The sequence below is a fragment of the Pinus tabuliformis genome, chromosome 2_2 (assembly GCF_031772625.1).
Source record: "Pinus tabuliformis cultivar Carrire ecotype Pingquan chromosome 2_2, CPIR1, whole genome shotgun sequence".
NCBI classification, from domain to species: domain Eukaryota; kingdom Viridiplantae; phylum Streptophyta; class Pinopsida; order Pinales; family Pinaceae; genus Pinus; species Pinus tabuliformis.
The window spans coordinates 276725689-276735560 of NC_142300.1; positions in this window are offsets into that span (position 1 = coordinate 276725689).

Sequence of the window (9872 nt, forward strand, 5' to 3'; positions counted from 1 at the left end):
ATGGCAGTATGATGCAGGGGATTGCATGGCAAAAGAAATTGCCATGAAATCTTAAAGAAGGCTCGGGTTGAGCTTTCACTTGGAGGCATTGGGAACCATTAGGATGGAGTAATGATGTCTATTTCTAGTCTTGTGATTTTGGTCTTTTGTGATTTTTTGAGCTTAATTTGTAGTTTTGTTTATGTATGATGCAAGGCATTTCCACTTTGTTTGTGGTGTCATATAGTTATTGATTTTCATGGTTTTCCTCTTGTTTGTTTCTTGTCTTGCCTTTTATATTTTGAGTCTTGGGAATTGAATGGGAAAGAGGAAAGTTAATGGAGCTCAGGAGAAGATGAATGAAACCCATCAGGTAATATGAGACTCATATGAAGCTCAGTGCATGAATGAAGGAAGTTCTTTTAACCTTGACCTTGAGATCTAGTAATTATGTTGTGATCATGATTACTTTATGCTAATGTTTATAAGCATATATGTATGTATGTACATTGTTATCTGACAAGGTCATCATGGATTGTGATTGTTTTATGTTGATGTTAATATGTATACATGTATGTGTGTATGTTATTGTCTGACAAAGTCACCATGGATCATTCTTGTGGAGGAATGATTATTTATGTTGGTGAATGGCATGAAGAGGTTCATGGTTTATGAGGAGTCAAGTGGGAAGAGTAGCCTTGAAATATCTCTGGGATGAGTATCATGTGAATATGAATTGATATTGTGTGATTATATTGTCTATGTTTATGTTATGGACATGTTAATGTTGAGAGATACATCATTGGAATCAAAACAACATGATCCACAGCATGCTAGGATAAGCATGGATGGTGGAGAGACATTTGAAGCAAGGTTGCTTGGTAGAGGCAGTATGGTTTTGTATGTGCAATGTTATTGTTATGTATATGTTTTGCATGTTGTATATTCATTGATTGTACCTATGGTGATGTGTACATGTAGCATATATAGTATTGTGTACATATGATGTTGTGTGCCTGTTGTATATATGGCGTTGTGTGTATATTGCATATGCATTGCTGAATATAGATGGTGCTATGTACATGTTGAATATGTGGTGTTGTGCACATATCATACTGTGTGAATGTTGGATAAGTGATGTTGTGTGCATACGGTGATGTGCACATGTTGGATATGTGGTGTTGTGTACATATGATGGTATGTACATGTTGTATATGTAGTGCTATGTACATATGGTGTTGTGTGCAAGTTGTACATATGGTGTTGTGTGCATGATTGTACATGTGGTGTTGTGTACATGATGTACATGTGGTGTTGTGTCCAGGTGGTGTTGTGTACATGCCATGCATGTGGCATCGTGTACATGTGTCATGTACATGTCGTGCATGTGGTGTTGTGTACATGTGGTATTGTGTACACATTGTACAGGTGGTGTGGTGTACATATGGCACTGTGCACACGTTGTGTAGGTGGTGTCATGTACATGTGATGTTGTGCACATATTGTGCAGGTGGTGCGGTGTACAACTGGTACTGTGTACATGTTGTACATATGGCACTGGTGTGCATGTGGTGTTGTGTGCATGTCATACATGTTGTGTTGCGGGCATGCAGTACTATGTATGTGCATTTTATAGTCATAGTATCGTGACATGTGTATTCATTGTGTTGTACGTTGTGTATGTATATGTATTCTATTGTACATTGGGTGTAGGTGTATATATTGTGTGGTGGTGTACACTGGATGTAGGCATATATTTTGTCGTGTTGTACACTAGGTGTAGGTGTATGTGTTGTATGTCAGGTGTAGGTGCATGTATTTCATGGTGTTGTATGACGTGTGGTTGTGTGTGTGATGCACACTATGTGTGTGTGCACATGGTTGAGAAGAAGGCATTGGGTGTTCGTCAGGTGTGGAAACCAATCCGAAGTGTGTATGGAATAAGGACAAAGGTAGAAGCAAAGGATTGATTAAAGGATAAGAATCAATATGTCATTCTGTTTTATTATGCATGTGATTTATGATTTTGTTCTATGATGATTACATGTGATCTATGATTTTGGTTTATAATGGTTACATGTGATTTATGATTTCGATTTATGATGGTTGTGTTTTCAGCTAACCTAGTGTGTTATACATAATGATTTGATCAAAGATGTTAGTTTGACTTGATGTGATAGGGAGTAAATAGGATTGCAAGTGTACCTTATTGACAAGCTACCAATGAGGTATGATGTGAATTTATTTCAATTTATTTTAAATATAATGGCAGTTATGTGCTTGGTACAGGAAAGCATGGGAAATTCCCGGGTTGGGTGGTTGAAATTGACTGCAAGAATTAGCAGCAGTAGTGAAAGAAATTGGAATAGGTAGCAGTATATTGGTAAAGCATTTCAGGAGCAAAGCCATTGTCGAACATTGGTATCCAATAATGTCCATTGATTTCCACGAGCATGTTATGACCAGTATGATGGTTTTGAGGTAGGTATATGCCTTGGTTGTTTGACCTTCCGATGTGAGGAAGCCTTGCCAATGAATGGATCACCTGGGATAGGCGATGTCGGAGAAATTGGAAGGTGAGTGACTACACGAAAGGGGTGACCAGATTACCCGAGGGACTGTGTAGTAGAGAAGGGAAGGTCGGGGATGGATTTGTTTTGGTCATTAGCATTGACATATGGAATCACATGCACATTGGGAGTGTGCCCTGGAACAATGAGCCAGTAATTGTTCGTTGAGAGGACAAGTGGCGCAGCATTTTGGCGTTGGACATTGGATGCAGTTTTGACTTTGGTAGTGGATTCTGGACTTCCTGGGAAGGAGGTGAATCCCGGTATTACTTTGAGGGTGGAAGTGTGAGATTCTAGATTCCCTTGTTACGGATGCAGGCATGGTATCCCTTTATTTACTGGTTGAGAAAATGTGCATATGTATATATGTGTATATTATTGTAAATATTGTATTGAGCTAGATTTATAAAGCTCCTTAGATAGTATGATTATTTACCGGTTGAATCAAATGTACTTGTGTTTATATGTGGTTATTATTGTAAATATCGTAATTAGTTTTCATAAAAAGCTCCAGTAAACGGTATGTTTGTCATGTTCTTAGAAGGTTGATCATTGTAAATACTGCAATGAGCTGTGTTATAAAGCTCCATAGGCAGTAAGTTTTGTTTTTAGTGGTTTGTTGGTTATAAGTGTCATTGAACACCGAGGATGGTGTTCCCCCAAGGGGCAGGATTCTATAACAACCCTGGTTAAAAATTCATGTAAAAAGTATAATACAAAGGTCATGGGACATGTATTCCAAGCTGAATGGTGGGAAAAACATCCTAGTGGGTGTTCATTTTGATTATTATGGCTAAAGGAAATCGGCAAAGGCAATGGAAAAGGCTTTGGAAAGGCAAAAGGCATTATTTGACATTTATTTATGAAAATAATGGAAATTAGGAGAAAAGGAAGGTGAAAGGTCATGGGTTGCATGTGTTGAGTCGTGCAATAGGTATGTACTTACTCTTGATTATTATTATTTTCCTCCTTTCCTATCCATCTTATGCCATAAAATAATAACAAATTGATAGGATTTTGATAAGGAATGGATAAAACAGCTCTTGATACGATTTGACCAACTAAACTAACTCTTGTAACTTTTTATGTAGAAAAATAGTAGAAGGAATAGTTGTTGTTCCCAAGTCAGAACAACAAAAGCTAATCGAGGAAAATGAGACGCGTCGGGTGTGGTCAAACCAAGGAACAAGTCAAGGAGATCAGTGCGAGATAGAAGAATTGTCTGAAGATAGCATTTAGTTATGAATCCCTCAAGATCTCCTAATCCTGAGGGATCACATTTATCTTTTCCTTTTGACTATAAAAGAGAAGACCGAAGAGGGATCTCTCGTCTTTTACTTGGATTTTAATTTTAATTTACAGAAGGGTGATTCTGAGAAACAAGATCGTGTTGTAATGATAAGTGACTTTGATGATTAATATACAACTTGCATTGTTGTTCATTCGTATCTTTTGAAATCGTTAAGCAGTGAACATTTGCTGGTGGCTAGGGCCCGATCATTGGTGGAACTTACTGTTGTTCCCTGTTTTATGCATTTTTCGTTTCCTGCAAGTTCTTCTACTTTGTAGCTTTTCAGTTGATGTATTTTTTTTGAATCGGATTTTTGGTATTTATTTCATTAATGCATAGTCATAGTTGGTTTTATTTAATTCATGTCGTGGATTGAATTAGTTATCGGTTAAAGAATCATTTCCGGTTAATTGCAAAATAGAGCGTGATTGATTAAATGCTTTCCTTTTACCCAATAGTTTAAGTACAACTGAAAGAGCTCAGTTAATACTACAGTGCTCTCGGTTGATTGTCATTTGAATTTGGTTGATTAAGATTGAATTGCGGTATTGTTTAGATGAGTTATTTCCTTTAGAGTTACAAGCTTGAGATTTATGATTGCATCCGTTTACTCTTGTATTGAATTTCATAGCTTAGTTTAAAACATTACTCTTTGGATTTATAGCTTGCACATATTGTGTACACTCTTGGAATAAAAAGACTTACCCAGGTTGATAATTAATGTGAGGCAATTAGGAGTTTTAAAAGACACCTTTTAGCACCCAACATTTTGGCGCCATTGTCGGGGAGAGTGTTGCCATTTTACAAAGAGTGATGTCTGTCTGCTTAGAAAGAATTGGGTATTAAAAATGGGAGGTAAGAACCTACGCATCGAGCGAGTAAAATGCTCGCTCCTTCACACGCTTTCCAGTAGAATTGCATAGGAATTTAAGATAGAAATGAATGTTTGTATTTTTGTATGAATGACTAAGAAGAAAAGACCAGAAAAAGATATAATTCCTCCCCCAAACCTGAAAATTCCAAGGTATTGGTGACCCTTGGACGATCAACCTTCATTGACGAAATCATAATAAAAGTTGAATCTCAGTCATCAATAGGACCCTGAACTATTGCTACGAGACACCCTACTGATTCCCTTCAGGCCACAGGATCACCATCTGTAGCTAACATTGAGATTCATAGTAAGACTGAAGGGTCTGAACAGAGTTTTCAAGATATTTAAAATTCACAACCACACCCTTCACAAGAAGGGAATTCTTTCAACCTCCGTGAAGGAGAAGGAGAAACAGGTAATCCTAAAATTAAATCATCAGAACCTAGATCTCCTAAAGTAGTGATTGAACAAAGGACACCCAATGTTTTGGATCAAGGTAGCATTGTTAAAATCATTCCAGCATCTTATGGACATCCTAGGAACAACTCTCCAACTCCAGAGATCCCTGAAGAATATTGTCATATTTTTTACCAAAAGGCCAATAATCAGCGACAGCCCCAGACGTCTACGTTACAATACCCTATTGTAGACACAACTGTCAATGCACCCATGAAAGCTATTTCATTATAGAATATTCCTACCTTCCATGGGCTAACTTCAAAAGAACCTGATGCATTTCTTTTAGAATTCGATGTCCTGTGTAGGGGTTATGATTACACCACTAACCCCCAGAAGCTTAAATTGTTCCCCTCTACTCTAAAGGGAGAAACCCTGCATTGGTTTATGGGACTTTGTGGATGTACGATCAATGATTGGGAACAGATGAAAACATCCTTCCTTAAAAAATACCAAGATTATTGCCAAACTAGAGAACTAAAAGATGAAATCTTTCAAATGGTAGCTAAGCCTAACGAGACTCTGGAGGAATATGTGGAGTGTTTCCAATATGATCTGCAAAGATCTCCTTAAGCAAATCTGCTTGATAATGTTCTAAAAACTACAATGATTAAAGGTATGAAAGATCAATGGGTAGAAACATTGAATATAATGGGTAAGGGTGATATTTAGCAAGAAGATTATGACAATATTATAGACTTGTGCATCAGGTGCTCCCGGGGCAGTACAAGGTTGAAACTAACAAGACGTGATACAATCACCAAAGATAGCAAAGCCTCAGGAGGATGCATTACAAGAGTCGAAATCGTCAATCCATTGGAGGATTTCAAGACTGATATCTTGGGGACCCTGACGACACAATTGGATATCATTCAAGCTAAATGAAAGTGGGCCAAGGCAAAACAGAACTTGGCTATTTTCTATCCCCGTTGCAGAAAAAAACACAGTCACAAAGAATGCCTGCTAGATATGATACAGGCGTGTGCCATATGTACCAAGGAGCATGACACAAAAAGTTGCCCATCGCTCCCAGGATTAAAAGCAGTCTTCAAGGAAGTAGAAGAAGAAGTAGAACCAATATATCTGCTAAACTAGTGTCATCAATGGCAAGCACGTCAGACAGGTATGCCTACCAATCCATCTTCATTCTTTCCTCCCTCACAATATAATTATCTACAATATTTAAGGGAAGCATGGCAGAACCAGCCACCTTTTTCTACTTGGCCACCTCAAACATTTTCTATGCCACTATGGCCCAACCAGTCAAATCCAAACAATAATTGGTCAAATCATTCTTACCCTCCACCATTCTGGCAGAAAAATCCCTATCCATCCCAATGGTCCCCTTCCACCTCACAAAATCAGAACTGGCAATCAAACTGGCAAAGATCCACAAACCAGCCTATGGGGAAAATTCCTTTGTCTCAACCTACTTTACCAGCACCTTATACGTTGCAGCAAAATCCTCAATCTAATATACGACCACAACTCCCAGCCCAACCCAACCCAAATCCCAATAACAGACCAATCCAGTCAGTACAAATCATTGAAGGTCTGGACCCTGAAGTAGAGTTGAGAGAGTGTAATGAACTCAAGTTAAGATCTGGATGCATAATCGCTCCAGACGAGGATAAAAACCTGTAACCTAAAGAACCACACCCAAATAAGCCTTTGATTGTAAAGGATCGACAAGGGGAAGATACAGTCAAGCAGAAAACTCCTGAATAGATCATAACTACTTCCCCACCATTCCTAGATGATACCACGCCCAATTGAAAATCCTGACTTTGATCTTCTAGGTGAACTCAAGAATATCTGTATAAAAATACTCCTCCTCCAGGCTATTCAAGACATTCCAATATATGCCAAAACTATTAAAGAATTGTGTATAAAGAAGTCTGTGAGGCAAACAAAAATAACCCCAACAGTCCATGTTGTGGGGACTTTGTCTGATTTATTACTAGGCAAAGAAACCCCTGTAGAATATGAAGACCTGGGAAACCCCATTGTTACAGTGTAGATAAATGGTCGCTCTTTTCCCAATGCTTTAGTTGATTTAGGGGTAGCTATTAACATTCTCACAACAACAACTTGCGAAATACTTTGCATCACAGCCTTGGAACCAACAACTACCTTGCTGGAACTTGTTGACCGCTCAGTCATTAGACCAGAAGGAACATTACCAAATGTGATGGTTTCTGTAGAAACTTGGGAATATCTGGCAGATTTTTTGATTATTAACCCTAGGAACCGGCTAGATAGACATCCTTTAATTTTAGGAAGGCCTTGGTTAGCAACCGCTGATGCTTATATCAGCTACGAGATAGGCAGTATGACCATAACCAAAGGGAATCATGTGAAGAATCTAGCCTTATACCCTCCTTCTCAACCTAGCCTAACCATTATAAAAACTAGGAAGCACCTGTAACATATTTAACAGAAAATATTCGGTCACCATTGACTGTGGCAGATGCCCTTGAATTTAAAAACCAAATAGAAGATGATGTCATTAATATCTTTATCAATCATCCTGCTACAGTATCTAGTTTGAAATGTCACATGATTAAAGCAGTCCTTGATAATGAAATTGAAAAAGATTCCCTGAGAGATATCAATGACCAACCAATACCAACAACCACTATCTATAACAGCAAACCTATTGAAATCGAGCAAAGGAAGATCCTGAATATTAACAGTAATCTGAGTGATGACTAGCAACAGAAACTTATTCAAGTCCTTAGGAAATATAAAGGAGCTTTTGCTTGGGATTACCTAGACATGAAAGGGATTGAACCTCAGCTATGTGTGCACCACATTTACACTTAAAAAGATGAAAGACCCATTAGACAACCTCAGCGTAGATTAAATCCTCACCTAAAGGATATTGTTAAAGAAGAACTTCAAAAACTATTAGTTGTGAATTTTATCTATCCTATATCTTATAGTAAATAGGTTTCTCCATTAGTAGTGGTCCCTAAAAAGAATGTGAAGTGGTGGATATGCGTTGACTATAGAGAACTCAACAAAGCAATGCAAAAAGACCATTTTCCCCTTCCATTCATCAACCAGGTCCTAGACATGCTGGCAAAGAAGAAATTCTTCTCTTTCCTGGATGGCTTTAGTGGCTACAACCAAATTCAGATTGCCCCTGAAGACCAGGATAAAACTACTTTTACCTGCCCATGGGGAACGTTTGCTTATATGGTATTACCTTTTGGATTGTGCAAAGCACCTGCCACATTCCAAAGAGCCATACTCAGTATTTTCGTAGACTTGATAAATGAAGGATTAGAGGTATACATGGACGATTTCGCAACCTATGGAGATGACTTTGAACAGGCATTACAGACATTGGAGAAAGTCCTGGAATGGTGTATCGCAACTGGGCTTTGCTTAAGCCATGAGAAGTTCCATATGATGATGACAGAGTGCCTGATCCTAGGTCATTTCATTTCAGCAACTAGAATTCAGGTAGATCCGGCAAAAATATAGGTAATCATCTTATTAGCTACTCCCTGCACTCAAATAGAGGTACGTAATTTTCTGGGATTTGCAGGATCCTATCATATATTTATAAAGAACTTCTCACAGATTGCTACACCATTATATGCCTTAACAGGAAATGTTGATTTTATATGGATTGACAAATGTGACATTGCTTTTACAGAGTTGAAATGGCTACTGTCAATAGCACCAGTATTATGAGGGCCGAATTGGGATATACCATTCCAGATTTCATCAGATGTGTCAGATTCAGCTGTTGGAGTAGTTCTTGGCCAAGAAGATGACAAGAAACCCTACGCTATATACCACATTAACAAAAATTTAACTCCTGCTGAGTTGAACTATACAGTAACAGAGAAAGGGTTTTTAGCTGTTATTTATGCTATTAACAAATTCAGACACTATATAAATGGATACCCTATAGTTCTATATACTGATCACTCTGCTATCAAATATTTAGCTAATAAACCCATCTCGAATGGAAGAGTGATAAGTTGGTTACTACTTTTGCAGGGATTTGACATAAATATAAAGGATCGACTAGGGAGGGAAAACCTTGTGGCAAATTTCCTCTCCCGAGTGCCAAGAACAGATGATGCAATAGCGGTAGAAGACCAGTTCCCAAATGAACACCTATTTGTTGTGGCCGTAAAAACACCATGGTACATAGACATGGCGAATTATTTAGCAGTAGGAAAATTGCCCAAACATCTAACACCCGGAGAAAGGAAATTAATAGTGCAACGCAACACTCGGTTCTCTTGGATCGGAGGCTACCTTTTCACACAAGGGTCGATATGCACATTTGCAGGTGTATCAAGGAATTATGATATCTTAAAATCCTGCCACGATGGACCTTGCGGTGGACATTTTGTAGACCGAAGAACTGGACATAAAATTTTGCAAATGGGCTACTACTGGCCCAAGATTTTTAAGGATGCTAAGAAATTTGTCCAAGCATGCGATAGTTTCCAAAGGAGGGGTCGCCCTAGCCAATCTGATGAGATGCCCCTACATCCACAGTTGGTGATAGAACCCTTTGAGCGATGGGCGTTAGATTTCGTCGGGCCAATCAACCCACCGTCCAATCAAAAATCATACATACTAGTTGTAATAAAATACGTGACTAAATGGGTGGAGGCAATATCATTACCAAGAGTGATATAGGAAAGAATGATTAATTTTATTTTCAAAATTT